At 45.6% G+C, this 18,440-nt stretch overlaps 2 protein-coding genes across 5 annotated transcripts in view; one reads left to right on the top strand and one right to left on the bottom strand.

Moving 5' to 3' along the window:
* cntln (centlein, centrosomal protein) overlaps positions 1-18,440 on the top strand; it is a 212,776-nt gene that overhangs the window by 6,179 nt on the left and 188,157 nt on the right. For both annotated transcript variants that reach the window (XM_086119061.1, XM_086119060.1), the window contains exon 3: positions 17,646-17,728. The gene's annotated coding sequence lies outside the window, so the exon portion shown is untranslated. The remainder of the gene's footprint in view (positions 1-17,645; positions 17,729-18,440) is intronic.
* bnc2 (basonuclin zinc finger protein 2) overlaps positions 1-18,440 on the bottom strand; it is a 161,414-nt gene that overhangs the window by 51,086 nt on the left and 91,888 nt on the right. The window lies entirely within an intron of this gene.

Below are 18,440 nucleotides of genomic sequence, written 5' to 3'. Positions count from 1 at the left end.
AGCAACCCGGTCTGCTCCCTACACTCTTCACTAATGATCTCCGACAAACTATGAGTCATGTGTCACTAATATTTAGCTTTATTACAATAAAAAATTGTGACTAAAGCGGGGTGCACGCATTCCGGTAATCAGGCCTAATTTGAGCAATTTTCCCCTCTTCTGATCGAGGTTGGCAAAGATCTGATAAGCGGATGAAAGATAAATCCCAAACGATTATCCTGTGATGTAGGGTGACTTTTCCTTCCTGATGTCAGTGGTAAACCTGTTCATTGTTTATGCTCAACCTCCCCCCGCCCAACAAAAAAAGAAAAAAAAAAGACTTTACACTTGCACTATCGCCCCACAAAAATACAATTGTTTAGTTTTTGTGTAATGAAAAAAAAACAGTGGACAGTTTATCATGTTATCAGGTGACAGGGTGCAGGAAAGGGTTAAATCGCAATTGCAATATGGAAGGGGGGAAAAAATGCAATTAAATCATTCTTCAAAATCATGGCGGCCGACCATAACACCCCCCCCCCCCCCCCCCCACCGCTCCCGTGGATTGATTTGCATCGGTATTGCCATTGACCCCGACTGCAAAGTATCTCTTCACAAACAAAACCGGATTATCACGGTCATCGGCCATATTGCTTGTTTACATTTACCCGGAACACTTTTCGCAAGCTCCGGCTGGGATGTTTCCAACTCTGCGGCGTTCTTAAAATCAAGCACCAGACATATTTGCCGTGAGCGGCGCAGAGCAGAAGTCAACTGATGAAGCGCTGGCCATGGTGAGAGACAGTGGCAGGGGAGAGCTGAAGAAATTATGAGTCAGGGATGATTCGACGCGCGGCTCGCAAACACATAGTTGCATTGTGACGGCGACAGGAGGCCACCATTGCCGAGGCTCCGCCAGTCTGACATTTTAGTCATCACACTCGTCACGGTCGCCTGCAGGGTGCGACTACACGTACACACACACAAACACACACACACTCTCTCTCTCACGCACTCCCACATTCCTGCTAGTGCAAACACGCACACACACACACGCACAAGAATTCCTCTTTTCTAGTCAGCATGCAGCATCTTGAAGCAGCACATTTTCTTCAACATGAATGTAACACTTTGTACAAACGATTCGCGTCCCGGCACAAAAAAAGTAGAGCGCAGCCACTACTCCAATCCGTTACTCAAACATCTTCAAGAGCGTTTACCTCCGCCAGCATTGTAAGCAGACGCGTTCAGGTGTGCGGCGAGCGTTCAACTTCCATGTTTACACCAATCCCAGCCCGATAGATGACAAGCCACAAGTGAGCGACTCAAAAGAAAGTGATAAAAGATCGGAGGGGAGGGAGAGGCATATCCAATGTCTACATGACGGCTGGCCCCACGACAAAAAAAAAAGTGTGTCACTCCCAAAGCTGCACAAGTGTGTGCGTGTCTGTTCGGTGTGCGTAAGGGAGACGCACCAAAAGGAAAAGTCCATCAGGGTGTTTTTCATCTTTATCAGCCTTACAAAGTTCACGAGATAGAGGGGATGAAGTGGCGGCTAGACGCAGTTCCCCAACTCACAAGGAGCAATGACCGCCCTTCAGACCAGACACAGATATTCATCTTGACCTTTCAAGATCCTTCTAAGACCCCCACCTTTTGAGTGTCACTAGCAAAATTTCCCAGCATTTAAATAAGGCCGCTCAGGGCTTTCGACACTGAAGTTAGTAGGACCCCCAATATACCGTTCTGCCATAACTTCAACATATACTGTGCACGGCGCATCATGCATGAATAGAAAATAAAACCTAAGCTTACACATGACATCTTACTGTGACAATGGGGGAAAAAAAGGGCCCAAGTCACCACTTTGGCAAAAGAGCAAGGCCAAGAACTATTTAATTGATTGCCATTTGTTAGCTCACAAGCCTGCAGATGAAAACACACACACACACACAACCAAATGAGCCCCATCTGTGTAATGCTACTCATTTGCCAGAAACCAGGAAGTAGGAAGTAACGCAAGGACAAACAAACAAACAAAAATGGTGTTTGACTCACGAAGGAAGCACGCCCCTTCCCACCTCAAAATTGTACTGTCCCAATGATCATGTCATTGTTCAAGAACCACAAAGTTCAGAAACTAGCTAACGTACACACAGACAACAAAAAAGAAAAATACTGCACACCTTCATAATTATTTGGTTCAATGTGTCAAAGAGACCACACCATTATGAGTTTTGTTAGAAGTAGCGCCACGGGTTAAAAATTCCAAGCTCACCATTTTAGGAAAAGAGCAAGGCGAAGACATATTGATTTGATTGCAATTTGTTAGCTAGCACGATGTCACACACTCAACCAAATGAGTCCCAGGCTGTATAATGCTATCATGCTAACATGTTACGTCGTATGCCAGAAACCAGAAAGTAGCCTGCGAGCGAACACGTGGACAAACAAACAAACAAAAATGGTGTTTGATTCACAAGAGAAGTATCCCCGCCACCTCAAAATTTCAAATGGCACAGTCTCAAGAATCTCATGTCATTGTTGGTGAACCAGAAAGATCAGAAACTAGCTACTGTAACACACACACGGACAAAGAAGAAAATACAGATTCACTGTCGTGTTTGTGAGACTTGGAATTTTCGCCACCGTGGTTCATGATAAATTATAGTTACTGTAGTTAAGTCATTTATTCCCTCGTACAAATTCAAAAGATGGTTTCCCCTCGAGTAAGCTAATGTTAGTAAGAGGAGTTTATGTTGTCATGCCATTAGATCACGATGGGAGCAAGAATCAGAAATGGTACGGCCCAAAATATCTTCCCTCATGATTGGTGTGATTGATTATTGTTGTTTATGTCGACTTGAGTCGTGATGACATGACAAGATTTGGTTTCACTGGCTTCTTTTCTTGTATGGTTCACAATAAAGCTTGCTGAAAGCAGATTTTTTTTAAACTTATTTACTATTCAGCCTCAGCCACTACCAACTGTTTTTGACCCCCCCCCCCCCCATTAAAAAGCCATTGACTAAATTCAACACATTAGCAGTCCTTAACAATGACAAATTATGACAAACGCCAGATTGTGAGAATCCTCCTCCTCCTCTTCCTCATACTTTCCCCAACTCGTTTCTCCGCTCGCCAATTGCGTGTTAACATTTCACCGCATCCCGACGCTAACGCCGGCCTAATGAATCTCGTGCCTTTGCGCGGGCCGGCGTTAAATCGGCCCGTAAAGTGTTCGCAGCTGCGATGCTTTGCCTCGCCTTGGCAGCGGCATTGACTTTGGGTGGGAGGGGCGTTGGTGGTGCTGGTGGTGCTGGTGGTGGAGGGGGTTACACATGTGAGTGCAGCTGGGCCAGGGCAGGATGGGAGGAAGAGGATGAGCGAGGAGGTGGTATGAAGGGACGAAGAGGAGTTGGCAAAAAAAAGACCACAAGTCTCCGTGTTTCCAGCTGCTTTTCTCAGGGGCTCGGTTTCCGACCCCCCTCCTCTTCCTCACTGTTTTTTTTTTTTTTCGCAAGGCCTTTCAGGTCCCAGGTTGCTTGAAGAATCACAAACACACACACATACGCACACAGTCGCACATTCGCACACAGTTACAGTGAGACACCCACTTCCACCCTCCCTTTCCACGCCTCACTTTGGGCCATCTTTGTTTAGACAGGGCTCAGGAGTTCCAGAAAAGCTCTCTCAGATGTGCTGAAGTAAGGGGAAAAACAAAACAAACTGACCCTCACTCACACACACACACACACACACACACACACACACACACACACACACACTCCAAATGTACCAACAAGTACTTTGCACTCGCACATGTGACATGCACAAGCTAACAAACGTAAGAGCCAAAATAACATTTTCGACCACAAAAATCACCCCCAAAAAGGTGCACTTTTCTTTGCCGAGGTATGCATTCTTTTATCGTGTGTTGCTTGGTGTGTGTGTGTGCGTGTGTGTCCCGATGCCTGGATCACAGCGGCGCGGCGGGCCCGGAGCATACCTCGACATGTGTTACCTCTTTGTAATATTGACTTTGTTATAGCTAGACGAGTGGGAGAGTCGGGCCAGAGAGCGGGGGCCTTGCAGTAGTGAGGCCCCCCGAGTTCGCCTGAAAACAAATACCTGAACGAACTGTGAAAATAGAAAACACAGAACCACAATGGCCAGCCAAAAAAAAAAGAAAGAAAAAAAATAGAGTGAAAGAAACGGAATCAAATAAACAAAAATTTTCACTAGCCCTACCTGACCTTTTATAATGTCGCTCGGATTCAGATCCTGTTTCGGCATTGTTTTCAACTGAACACAGATAAATCTGTGTTGTTTTGTTGTTGACTAGTGTGTGTGTGTGTGTGTGTGTGTGTGTGTGTATATATATATACAACAAGTACATTTCGGAGATGTAAAGTAGATCACATTATGGTTCCTATTTAAATACCGCAAAAAGTATCTTTCAGAAGTGCAGAGGAAATGAATTCAATTTTTACGTGATCCATGTAAAGTTGCACATTTTTCTGGCTAGTTTTTGGTTGAAAAATGGTGGAAAGCACATAGGTGTGAAACTCGAGGTGGAGGGCCAGATTCGGCCCCCCTACATCCTGTAATGTGGCCCGCGAAAGCAAATCACGTGTGTCAACTTCCGCAATCCTTGCTGAAATTTCTACCACAATTTCAAATTTTGCAAGATTTTGTTTTTCTCCTTTTTAAACATACTATTATCCTTGACTTCTGATTTCAAAACTAGTACTCAACCAATTTGTTTTGTATATGTGATAATAGGATGAGACGACGAAATATTTGGTTTCACTTTGAGGGAAGCCATAACTACAATGTGCCCTGTGCAAAAAAAATCTGTTTGACCCTCCTGCAAGATTAGCCTTCAGTAGATCATGGATCAGGACTCGGTAAGCGCATCATTTTTGTGGAATAGTTTGATGAACTGATTCACTCTCAACTAGTTCACTGTCTTCAGAGTACAAAATGGCGCCCGCAATGAGAAGTTACCGATTGTGTTCAATATAACAATGAGCAGGTTCATTGATCGCTAATTGTGACATTTTGTGACTAAATCAAGAAAGATCAGCGACATCAAAGTCCTTTAAAATGAGGGAAAGGACTTGAATGAATGCAGACGTGAAGCAGGGGCGCGCTCGTTGTGTTTATTTGCAGAAATAAAAGATTGATTATCATCTCCCTCCCGGTCCCGCGAGTGCAACTCCCATCTCGTCTCTCTGCCCGTGACTTTTGCTTACGCCTTTGAATAATAAAGGCGATCCATTTGAATATTCCCTCTGTATTTAAAAGGGGGAAGGGAGAAAAATATCTTTTTTTTTTTCTTCAGCGATATTAGGCATGCTAATTGGGCTCTTTGGACCTTCCCGATAGAAAGGAGAAATTAATTACTTATGTCGACAAAAATGTCAGACACGTCGATCTAATAAGTACATCTGTTTGCAAGCCGCCTTGTGGCTTTACTCCCGCTCGTTTGTGTGTGCGTGTGTGTCCACTCGCGTTGCGTCTAATGAAAGAGACACTAACACAAAAGCTTTGACGTCCTCCTCGCGCTCCTCTAATATTCATTTTTGATTTCTTGCGCCCATCAGCCTCTACGGCATGAAAAGTGACTCTCGCGAATGTACTGTATGCGCGTGCGTGTTTGCCATGTAAGCTAATTTTTTATGCTCAAACATGCCACTTTGTAATTATTTGCGTGCCAGTTCGTGTTTGCACATCCGTCACGTTGAGGATTAAAATAAATAAAGAAATTAAACAAAACAGCCTTTTCCCTCGCTTTTGGCTCTTTTTCAGCCCTCAACTAAAAAGCCATATCAGCCCCTCTTTTTTTTTTTTTTTTTTGATCAAGCTCGACTAAAACGTCGACTTGCAAAAGATGATGACGAGCCCTTGAAGTGGTAATGAGACTCTTCGCTAACCGTAAGTCAGCAAAGCGTGAGGACCACCAGAATGACGGTTACACATCCGACCCCCAAAAATGTACACAGCATGATTGAAGCGTGATAACATCGTATGTCTTCAAATCGGGAATGTGGCAAATGTCGATACAAATCTTGATACCGGGCGAATAAGCGTCATCGAGGTTGATGCCAATTTTCTGCCCACACAACTCAAATAAATACACGTTGAAACAACATCAAAAGCATTGACAGACAAATTTATGCGGCCTCAATTTTCTATCGGAGATGCTTGCCCATCACCGAATAAGCAAAATAGTTGTCGTCACTTGCGGCCAGGGGAGTCATGTGGATTGTTTTCATGTGTTCTGTCAGTGTAAACTCAGCCGTAACCGATGAACGTTTTGCTCGAAATGTTCGTGCGAGGCAAGAGGAGGTGGCTTTATTTATACAGCACAATTCACGTACAAGACAAGTCAATGTGCTTCGCGCAAGCAAACACGCAGCACCGGAAAGCATTTGCAAAGACGACGGCTCACGACATTCAGAAGCAAAGCAGAGAAAACAAAAGTAGCATACCCAAATTAGGAAAACATCACACAGCGATAATGAACAAATTAAAAAAAAAATCTGGCTCTTGAATCCGAGGTGACCTTTGCAAATGAATGGTTTTTGTCTTTAAAACAGATTTTATTTTTCACGTAAAGACAATTTAGACACATAATCATGAACAAACTGATCACATGATTTTTCTTCCCTTTTTCTAAAAAAAAAAAAATCATTTTAATGTCATAGTGAATAAAGTGTGTCTCCCCCCCTACAGCAATCCTGTCAAAAATATTAGTAAAAGTACAAAGTCAATTTCAAAAGTGATCCAATCGCAACATTCTTTTTCGGGTGAGATTTAGTCCAAAGGACGAGACCACAAGAATTACAGAGAAAAGAACGTCTTAAGTCTAATCAAGAGGGCCGAAGTCAGGATTCGAAACGGTGACCTCTTTCAATTGTAAGGCCGACAGGCTCACCACTATAACAATCTTCTGCTGTAACCTGAATGTGCCACCAAAAATATTAGCACAAAAAAAAAATAAAAAATCAGCTATACAGCAAACGTATCTTGTGTTTTTGTCTTTGGTAATGAATCCCCACTAATCATTCACGACATATCTGACATTTCATGGTTCATCCTAAATGTATTTATTTCATTCTTGCAATCAAATCAGCTGGCTCCAGATCCATTTTTTTTAGTGGACTGTACATGTCCTTTAAAAAAAAAAAAAAACAATATTGAAACCCAAATGATTCTATTACATGCACCCACGTGACAAAATAAAATCCAGCAAATTCAACACACCATTTTTTTCAGTGTAGGCTCACCCGAGACCCTGATGAGGACAAAAAAAATAAATAAATAAAGATGCATGGCTGGCTTGCTTTGATTTCTCTATTTTGCAACATGAGAGAGTCAAAACTACAAGCTCAGTCGTCAACTCTCTGACGGCGTCAATCAAAGCAGGCACGATCTACCTTCCTGCACTGTCGTGTGCTCGCAGGCGGGCGGCTGCTCGAGCGCCCCTTCCAGAGTACCCCCCCAACCCCCACCCCTCACCCCCCTACCCTCCTCGAGGGTCCCGTCCCTGCTGCGGGCCGGCGAGCGACAGCTTGCGCGGTGATGCTCCAGCGATAGGCATCATCGGCCTCACTGCAGACTAATTGGTCCGCCGCTCCTCTGAGTGGCCTCGCTAATTAATTAGAAAGGCAGCAGAGCTGAAATTTTTAATCAGGACGTCGGGCTCGCCAGCAAAAAGCGAGGTGCAGGGGAGGAGAGATTTGTTTGAGAAAGGGGGGAGGCAGTCGGGGGAGGTTTCTGGGACATGCATCACCTCATCATCCTGTGTAATCCACCTGACACTGATCTCCCACGTCGCCCTGTGAAGTGTCGCGTGTTTGGATACTCGCATGATCTGGCCGTGTGATAAGAGAGACGATTATGGATTTTTAAAATTTTTTTTTTAATTATGAAGAAGTGGCATAGTAGTTTGCACATGTGCTTGATTTCGATACCACTCTTAGGAGGGAGCAACAAAGCCGGGACGGCTCTTGCTCTGTGCATGCCGAATGAGCAGGGCGTTGCTCTGAAATTTCACAGTTCACCCATCACAAAACATGACACTTGCTGTCCGAGAATTTCTATTTCAAACGTTTTCGACAAATGCTGCCGCTGACTCATCTAGCGGTAGGATTCCATGTCGCTGTATGAACGTGCGCACGTTTGTGACACGATCCCGCTTCGTGAGGTTCTGTATAAAAAGCGAAGGCAGCCTTCTTAAATGACTCAGAAAAGAGGCTAAAAATATCTACATGAAACCTCCGATATTTGCTGACACAGGAAATGTAAAATCGTGGCGCTGATCCAAACTTGGATCGTTCGGCGGAGTTTCGTCTCGCTATCTAATCCCATTACAGCATAATATTATTTTGCCCATTTCTCTTCATTTTGTACTAGGCTAATTGAAAGCAGTCACTCAATCTTACTGTCAAAAAACTGTAAGAATTACAAGCTGCTTAGGATAACAGTCGCTTGGTTTCGAGTTGCTTTGAGTGACATGAGCCGGGGGTGAAATGGCTTTTCAGCTTTGGGACAACGTCTTTGTAGCAGAAGTCAAACATGCTAACATGGCCAGCGGATGCAGGAGTCGTCAACTTGATCGTTCATGGCGTGATACTAGATACATTGACTGGTCAAGAGAGAATTAAGACGTTTTTTGTGGCGCAGTGGGAAGAGGGCAACGCACTTATTCCTTTGACAAAGAGAGATGATTTGGTGTTTAGGGAATTATTGCTAACATGCTAACACCATCAGCTACACACACGGATGGATGTCTGTTGCTTGGACAAAGAGAATCATAACCTGGACCGAAATTCAAATGTAACGTTTTCTCCTCCAAAACAAATCCAAGTCGAGGTCAACCTTTCCAAAGGAACAAACTAACACGCAAGATGCTTCTTTTGCAAACAAAATAAACTATAACGAGCAACTAGCAACACCTTGCTATTGTTCCAGTCTTATCGTCCAAAACAAACACACGCCGCCATTTTTTATGGCTTTGTTTCACAGGTGGTTAGTCAAAAGAGGGACGGCCACATTATTATTGTGGCGTTAGGCCGATCATCTTTATTAGGGCTGTGGGTCGCTCGCGTGGGGAAGACAGCTGGCGCAGTGATGGAAAGTCGGGGCCGTGTTCTATTTAACATAAAGTATGTTTTCGAAACCATTTCCGGCTTTGAACATCTACTCCAAAGAATCACTAGGGTCGCCTCTCCGGCTTATTTGACAGTCGTGAAAGAAAATGTCATGAAGCAGCGGTGACGCTCGCAGGCCGCGTCCTCCTCGCAAGACAGCTTTGTGCTGCAGCTGCACATATGCTCCCGAGGCAGGAAGATACGCGCTCTGTCGCCGTGCTAATTAGCATGTGTTAGCTGGTGAGAGAGAGAGAACGAGAGAGGGAAAGAGGGGCAGCCCTCTGTGATGTGTACTGAAGTGGAGTAAAACACTGGGGCAAGAACTGCGCTAATGGCCCATTTCCTCCCAGTGGGGGCCCCTCCCTGATGCCTGCACACGCGCTGGCATCAGTGCAGCCACGGGGCGCCCGCCGGGCTGCCAAGGCGCCAGCGGGGGCAAAGGTACGCCAGCGACCAGCCCGGATGTCATCGTTCTACACACTGCGCTGAGCTTTGTCACGTAACGGCGGGTGACAGCGACACGCTAACGCATGCTAATGCGTTCACCAGCCTGTTAAATGCAAGGGGGGAAGTAGACTGGGTGACAAAAGTGGGGCAGCTCTTGTACGTAGTGCGAGACACATGATTGAATTGCATTTTTTATTTTGTTGCTGTATGGCGCAAATGTGGTTGAGATTTTATTTTTTATTGCAATGTAATTTTTAATGAAAAAGACATTTTATGCAAAATCAGTTGCTTAGCTACTCTGCAATGGGCATCATTCGCTACCATTTACACAGCAAAGTGCATTTTAGGGCAAAGACATGACGGTACAATTCGGAAAGTTTTTTTTTTGGTGGAACCATTCCACCAGCGCAGCTCGAGCAAGGGCCGCAGGGTCACTGCTCCCCACTGAAATATGTTTGGACCCAACAAGGGCCAGGCCAGATAATTGACTTTTACGTATTTTCCAATTTTTATTTGATTTTTTCGAAGTCTGTTTTTTTTTTCTCCACATTTCCTCTGTTTTCTGTCGAGAACATACAGTGATTGTTTTTCAGTGTTTAGTGAAGATTTCGTGGGGGTTATTTAAAAAAAAAGTGTGGGGGGGGGGGAGGGGGTGGCCCCCGGAGATAGCCTTGCCCCCCCAAGATTAAAATCTATCTCCGCTACTGAACTCTCCTCTGCATTTTTTGCACTCATTTTGAAACTTCCTAAGTTGCCGTCAATACCCTGTCTAAATAGGAAAGTAGTTGCTGTCATGGAAATATGTTGAACCACACTGTCAAAAATCACCAACAAAAATAATCATCAAAATATATCTGGATGTTGTCCCAAATTTCCCCTTAAGCTAAACTTTCAAATACAAATTTCCCAAAATTCACCGCGGGAATTTTCTGTCCTTTTAGTCAACCGACCTCCGCAAGTGGATTATTTACAGGAGTGTTGGCAGCCTGCTTGGCACTCAGTTAGCAGTGGCGAGTGTATCTCTGTCAGCGTGAGTAAACAAACAGTGGCGACATGCTTTGACAGAGCAATGGCAAGCCACCCCCCAACCCCCCCCCCCCCCCACACACACACACACATGCACAGGGGACAGTGGGCAGAAAAAGAAGAAGAGATGGGGGGGGGGGTGTATGGGGGAGTGCATCCATATTTATAGGGCCTTTCTAGCGTTTGTCCCCAGGCCAAATTGTGTGACTACACTCAGCTAATGTCAGAGCAGCACTTAAAGCAGGCATTTCCAGCATGTCGGGGCCAGCGGGGAATACACGGGATGGATGCGAGGAACACATTTTTTTTTTTTTTTCAAATAAGAAGACGCTCTTGTGTGTTGTTGGCTTGGTCAATCGTGTTCTCACCATTCAGCCTTCAGTCAAGGAAAGAGGCACGTTGTAACTGAGATTTCCTCGTGGTCGGCTTGCCTTCCAGAGGTGACGTCATAGCTGCGCAACGCATTGAATTCTCCATGAATGAAAAATGGCACATGAATTCGTCAGTCATAACCCCCGATTATTTTTTGGGGGGCTGTTTTTTTTGTTTTGGGGGGGGGGGGTTGCCTATTTTGCTGTAAAAATCCTCAGTTAACAATGGTCTCGACGTAAGATGTGCGGGGAATCCATAAATTCACATATTCACTTTTTTTTTTCTCTAGCAACTACATTGCAAACTTACCTGTACAACTATTTTTGTGCCCGAGAGGCAAATGTCCATACTAGGACTAGAATGTCCTTATTGACTATGGTCACCTGTTGCTATGTTGATTTTGTGTCAGGCGACCCCTGCCCTGTCACCCTGGTGATACCCCCGATGAGACGGGAGCGAGAGGGATGAAAGAGCTCTTTTTAGCATCGACTTTCATCATCTGAGTTAGCGCTTAATCGCTTTGCCAGGGCCATTATGCGTCCATTACGACGATTGGGGACTACGTTGTTTGTTTGCTGCCAGTTGCGCCGACGGTCTTTTGAGGCAAACTGAAGTTTTGAAAGGGCAGAGGCGGAGCCGAATGTTTTCAGCGGGGTGGACAGGTTGACACCGCGACTCATTCGCACGCAGAGGTTGTGAGATCTGCCTTGGCTATGCAGCACACGTTGCTAAGAAATCATTGTTTGTCATATCCGCTACAGTCAGGGCTTCATCAAATTATTATTTTTTTTACTAACCTTGCCCCAAAAAAATAAAATGACTTTATTCTTTGCCATTTTTTTTGTTTTTGTTTATTGCGTGCTATTCGCTATTCGCGTTTATTTGCTAGCTAACAGACAGTCAGATTCATCGATTGGCCAATGCGATTTTGAATCATGGCAATCGAGGGCTCATTCATTCACTCAAAGAAGCACAATGGCTCTGTTCGACTCGCATTTGAGACGCACAGTTTAATGGAAAATCCGTACCAACCGTCGAAAGGAAATGCCTCGGTTACAGTATTGACAAGTTCATTCCTACGCGTTTAGAGTGACAAGAAACTCATTGCATCACACTCTCTCGAACGGAATCGCTCTGAATGAAGCCAAATCATTCCACTTGAAAACGAAACCGTCTCTGAATCATATCGAGATCACGTATCCAATCCTTCTTTTACCGGAGAGAGGCGCGCTGATCTTCTCGTAAACCAAAGGTGTCAAACAAATTTTGTCGCAGGCCACATTGTAATGTCATGTTCGCTCAGAAAGCCGTGACCATTGTGAAACAATATCAATGTTCCATTTCCTAATCATTGGATGACATAATACACAACAAATTGATGTGGGGCCCCCGGGCTTTGAGCTTGCCACCTCGGACCAAGGCTTTGAGTCGAGACCACATAGCTTCCATCATCCATGTATGACCAGTCCAGGAAGAAGCCACTTGGCAATCGAGGCGAGACCGCCACTTAAAGCCCCCTTCGCTCGCACATTATTAGGCATTGCCATATTTGGGTGCATCTGCCTAATGTATGTCAGTGTGGTGTAAAATTAGAACCCCCCAAAAAAAACAACAAGGCACTGCTTTAAATCCACACACCCCCCACCCCCACCCCCGCCCCCTCCCTTTCCTTATATGCAGGCTTTCTTCCAGCGCCAGACGCTAATAAGCCAGCTAATTCTATTAGGACTTTTTCCAAATCTAAAAAAAAAAGAGCCTGTGTGAATACATTTGCTCTGTAAAGAGGAAAAAAAAACCTCCTGGATGGGCCTCAGTGTTACAAAAGAGCCAAGTTGTTGCTGAGCTTGTTAGCAAAAGACTCTGATCCAAGGCTGGCGACGACATCGAGGTCTCTTAAGTGTCTGTCACCCTGATCCCGCCAGGCGAGAGCGCTTTGTAGGCTCCGCTTCCTTAGACGGCCTCGCCGAGCTGCGGCGGGGGGGGGATACGGAGGTGGGGGGTTGGGCTGAAGAGGAGTCTCACCGCGCTTGTAGCTGCAGGTGACAGCGATGCCTTTTTGTTGTCAAATCCTGATACAGCCTTGACATGAAAACGCGCCGTCCCTGGCCTTCCTTCCTTCCTCTCTGTAGGCCTCAAAGGCTTAGATAGCGAGCAAACGAGTCGCTCTCCTCATCGTCCTCGCTTTCACTCCTCCGCTGCCACCTGCTGCCTCCCTCGCCTATCATGTCCGAGCCACCCCCCCCCTCCCCCCTCTCCCGCTTCCCGCCCGCCTCTGGTTTATAGATCTGAGTATGCTCTCAGGAGGAAAATACAAGTCAAGCCATTGTCATTTCAAACAGCACAATAACCAGACACCGGGCTGCCCACTGACAGCTCTGGGGAACCGGCCTTGGCTTTGACTGTTAGCTACTCTCTTGCTCACTTCCTCAGTCTTTCTTCCTCTCAAACTCACCTCCTTCCCCCTTTCCCCATTGGAGACCCGGTAGCCAGTTGTTTGTTACCGAGCCGCTCCTCACTTGGCAGTGCTGAGGGGGGGTGAGTAAAGAGGGGCAGCGGGGAAGCCAAGGTCGGCTTTCTCCGCGTGACAGTTCGCTGCCTCTCGACAAGGCGGGAAATCAATACTTTTGGACTTGTGGCGCTGCCCTCTGTGTAACATCAACGCTGTCCAGGCACCTCTGACGCATCCCTTCTTGCCAGCCGCCCCCATCCATGCACTTTTTTTTTTTTTGGTGCATATTCTTAATGTGACAATAATGATCCTGTATTTTTCGAACCGGGAGGCGCGCCTCAAATTCTTGACTTTTCTCAGAAATCACCAGGGTGTCTTATAATCCGATGTGCCTTATATATATTTATCAGTTCGTCGGCTTAAATTTGAATTCCTTCCGATTCACATTCGCTCGTAGGCGTACGTCTTTGTCACACCAGAACTCGAACTACTTCCTTCTTCTGTGTCTAAAGAATCATGAGAAACGTAGCTCAAGTAGCCCAATGCCGTAGTCAGGAGAGGCAAACAATACAGCCAGCTTCCAAACCAGCTACCGCACTGAACGACCGATACAAGATGCACTCATCCTGGAAGGGGGATTTCCCCCGTCTGTGGTTCTCCAACTTTTTTTGAACCAAATGAGTTTGTCTTTGCCTACTCGTGAAGTTCTTTGAGACGGGTTTTATGCTGAAGGGCGATATCAGTAAAGTTGACTTGACAGACGATAATAATAATAATAATAATATTCATAATAATGACACGAAATCAGCTGGAAGAGGCTCCAGCTTGCCTGAGACGCAAACGAGGTGAAGCGCCATTGAAAACTTGATGGATGGAAATTTGCAGATCAAGACACCTTTATTAAAAGGAAGATATGCCCGACGTGCTGAATGCCAATTGCCTGGCAGTCGAAGACACTCTTGCGCGCAAAGCTGAGCCGAGGGCCACTCGTTTTTAAGACGGCACTAAAGCCTAATATGCCTCTGTATGCTTTTTCGCTGCCGGGAGAAGGCGCGCGCGAGTGCGTCCCACACCGATTGTTAAGAGAGCGTGCGCAAGGCCAATTACCACTGCCGTCCTTCAGCAGTCAAAGTGACTAAAACTGCTTCCGCCCCCCCTGCGGAAGGGAGGGGGGGGGGGTTTGCGGGGGGGCACAATCGACCGACGTCCCCTCATCCCTCGACGGGACACGCTGAGTGTGTGCAGGCGGATCTCCATCGACATCATCTACCCCCCCCCCCCCCCCCTTGCCTTGCTCCCTCGCTTCAGCCGGAGTCAGGAAAAGGCATCAAATGAAACAGCCACTTTAATGAATTAGATATTGAGCTGTTCATTAAAAAAAATCAAAGTCAGCACGCCAGACACGATGTGGAGTGTAACCCGGGGATGAACGGTTCTTGTTTAGCGGGCTCATAAAGAACACCCCCCCCCCCCCCCCACACCCTCACCTCCCTTACGATCTGATGACTTTACCGAATGTCGGCCAGAAATGTTTAATGTTCGCGAATTAGGTGACTCCGTTGTATTTTTCCTGGCCGGTTGCTCATTTGCGAGGCGACTTCTTGACGTTACACGTTGAGTGGAAAGGTAACGCGATACGCGCGCGCAGGAAGATATCTGTTTTGCTTGGCCCGGACCTGCGGGTCGTTCTTAAAATCCTGCGAGCCGCTCCCAGGACGTTGGCCTGAGGAAGCCTTCTAACAGAGGACAATGATTCAAATCAAATCAAATAGACAGCAATCAGCCGGTGGAAGACAAACAAACACAAAAAAAAAAAAAAAAAAAAGGCAGTCGCGATCGTGGACATGAAGTCTCCGACCGCAGACATGCGGTATTTGATGGAGATTTCTCCCTGCTCTCAAGTCCCATGCCACTCTCTGGATGGAGTAGTGACAAGCCTTTCTCATCAATTTGAAAAAAAAAAAGGGGGGGCTATTGATTTCCCAGTTTGCTTGAATGTGCGACTCGATGCCGACGCTGATTGATGAGAATAGAGAAGCTTGGTGGAGGAATGGGGGCAAAATGACAGAAAGTGACATGATGCAATTCGATCGCACCCTAATTGGGGTGCAGCAAAAAGCAGTTTCACTTTTCAAGATTGCTTTTTTTTTTTCCAATAAAGAATAAAGTCAGATTTTCTATTAATACCCACCTTGGCATGATTATTATTATTAAAATTATTTTATTTTTTACAGTATTATTGAGGAAAAATAGGTTGTACCTTTTTTCCAAAAAAAGAAATTTTTAATGAAATTAAAAATTCTGATGGGAGTACTCAGATTTGTTTGAATTTGTTTTTACCATCATCCAAAATCTTTTTTTTTTTTTTTAATGCTCATGTTGACACCAAGTGACAAAATAACCCTGCAAGATAAGAAAAGTTAGCACCTGACTTGGATCCTGTTTGTGTGTCTCAACAAGAATCACCTGCCCTGCGTTACTTCAATTGGTCCGAGCTGATTTTTTTTTTCATTGCTGTTGAGAAGGCACAAGGGTCAGTTTCTGGCTCTGGGTTTTACTGGACCTTAAAATATATTGCTTTTTTTATAACTTGGGACCGGCGTGATAAATCTATTTAATGTCCATTAGTTATCAGTTAGACATGTAAACTGGTTGCTACTTCCTGAGGCGAACAACAAACCCTGCGAACAAACTTTCAATACAATCCAAACTTCCTGAGTTTGTTGCAAATGTTGCACAAATGGCTGTGACCCGCTTTTTTTTTTTTTTTTTGTGTTGACGTGCTCATCCGTTTCAACAAGATTCAAATGCCCGCTCCTCGTGACGAGTAACACTGGACTGAGACAAAATTCCAAAACACCCAACATCTTCCCTGCCATCGCGCGGCTACGTTTCACGGCGGCTTTTGCCAAAAAAGCAAGCAAAAAAAAAAACAAAAAACAGGGGACCACATGAGCGTTGCACATCTGTACACATCTGTACAGTGTCAGCGGCCTGCCTGGCTCACCAGTGATCAAATGACGAAAAACCAGCACAGCGGAAATAAGTCGTCTGGAGCCCGGGGTGGAAAAAAAGCCCACTTGTCGTCTCCGAGGAAGAACGGGGCTATCGCAAACAAGATCGCTGCGCCTTGTCGTGAAAAGGTGGCCGTTTTTTTGGGCGGACGCGCAGGGTGACCCCTTGCGGATTTTCACCCCAGCCTCCCACAATGAACCTCTGCTCGCATCGCAGAAGCCTCAGGGGTGGGATGGCGCCTTGCCAGTAGCTGTTGCTGTTGTTGGCAGCCGTGATCCTCCGTGGCCTCAGTACTTACTCCGGTTAGGGCATAACATGATACACGCAAAAGGCCGACCAGAGTACAGCGCCACACACATACGCATATGCCGTGCGTGCGCCTCCACACACGTAATTATGCACAAAATCACTCCGCTCGCCACTCATCCAGAGACGAGCCGCGGCCTCAAAGGAAACAAGGCGGGTTAAAAAAGCCCGCCGTATCCTTGACGGCTTCATCTGGTTCCAGTTTGGTGCAGATGCTCCGCTTTTTATTGCAGCACTTCTTGTGTTTCATGGCAGATTTAGTCGGCGGTTTCGGCGCTGGCTACTCCGATGGTGGCACGTCTCCTTGTAAACTGTGGGGCAAACCAATAAGGCACTTTGTCACCCTGACCCCGTTGCGACGCATAAACAGTCGCCTTTTCGATGCGTGGGTCTGTGCGCGTGCGTGTGAGTAATTTGTGGAGTATGAGTTAAGCAGTAAAATTCACCCATTTTAAGCCATCTCAGGAGGCGGCCATGATGCCGCTTTCTGCTCCCTTGTTTTCTGAAGCTGAGCCCTGATTGGTTGTTACTGGGGTTAGGATTTTGGGTCTCTCATACATGCTATGAAAAATGTGCGATAAAAACTGAAAGATATTAAGAGCACATAGTTTGAGTTGAGTATTTTGTCCAGAGCAAACATGGCCTTTTTGTCATACATCTGGTTCGGAAGTATGTGCTCCTATTTGGTTCCCCAATAGAACTGATAAAAATAAAAAATGTTCACCAGTTATTTTGGAATGCACAACTTAACATGATCTTCCACTCAATGAAGTTGTTTGGATGGTGACGTTTCTGCTGCATGCGCCACATACGTAGACCCAAATTGTGTATGAAGTGTCATTTACGAAGTGCTGCCTCCATGAGTGAAAATGCTTTCCTTGTCTTCACAGGTGCTGATTTCCATCCCAACACTCAAGACGTCTGTGTTGAAAACCTCGTCACAACGCCCGAGTTCCGCAGTATGCGAAAAGAGGTAAACACTGGCTCACTTGCATTAGACAGAACCCCCCCCCCCCCCCCCCCTCAAAACAGGCTCATTTTCAGCATGACACCAAATGAAAGAGGCATCAAGTAAATCTGAGGGTAGTTTCCTACTTGCAGGCAGTCTTGCGTGCAGCATGGGTGATCTAGTTGGCAGTGATTTGGGAGCGGGGCGCCGAGCGGCGCTTAACTGGCTCGTTGATGGCTGAAACGATTTCATCACTATCAAGGACGGCGACGGCGGCTTTCCGCGTCGCTCCGCCAGATGCTCGGGGACCCGCTCGCTTCTTCACGCCGACTATCCTCAAACCGACCGTGATTTCAAGTCACCGTACTCCGTCGAGCTCTTTATAAGGGCTTTTTTTTCTTCTTCCTCTTCCGTCCTGCGTTAATTTGTACAAATTGTTTGGTAAGAAAGAATGAAAAATTACACTGACACATGAGAATGTCATGAGAATCGCATGAGAGAACTTTTTTTGTGGGGGTGGGCTGGTGTGGGGATTAAGTGAGACTTTTTTTTTTTAATTGAAAAAAAGTACGGTCACAAGAAAACAATTGCATTTTTGATTTAAAAAAATGTTTAAATCCTAATTAATAAATAAACTAAACTATAAAATAACCACTTTTTTTCGAGAAAAGAAAAAAGTTGAATGAAGTTTGATCGTTTTTCAGGGAAAAAAATGTTCATCTTCCAAGTATAAAGT

This window comes from Hippocampus guttulatus, chromosome 9, assembly GCF_054856545.1.
Source record: "Hippocampus guttulatus isolate MCC_2025c chromosome 9, RoL_Hgut_1.0, whole genome shotgun sequence".
NCBI classification, from domain to species: Eukaryota; Metazoa; Chordata; class Actinopteri; order Syngnathiformes; family Syngnathidae; genus Hippocampus; species Hippocampus guttulatus.
The sequence above is the reverse complement of the archived record's forward strand: the minus strand, read 5'-3'. Positions and strand labels throughout refer to the sequence as shown.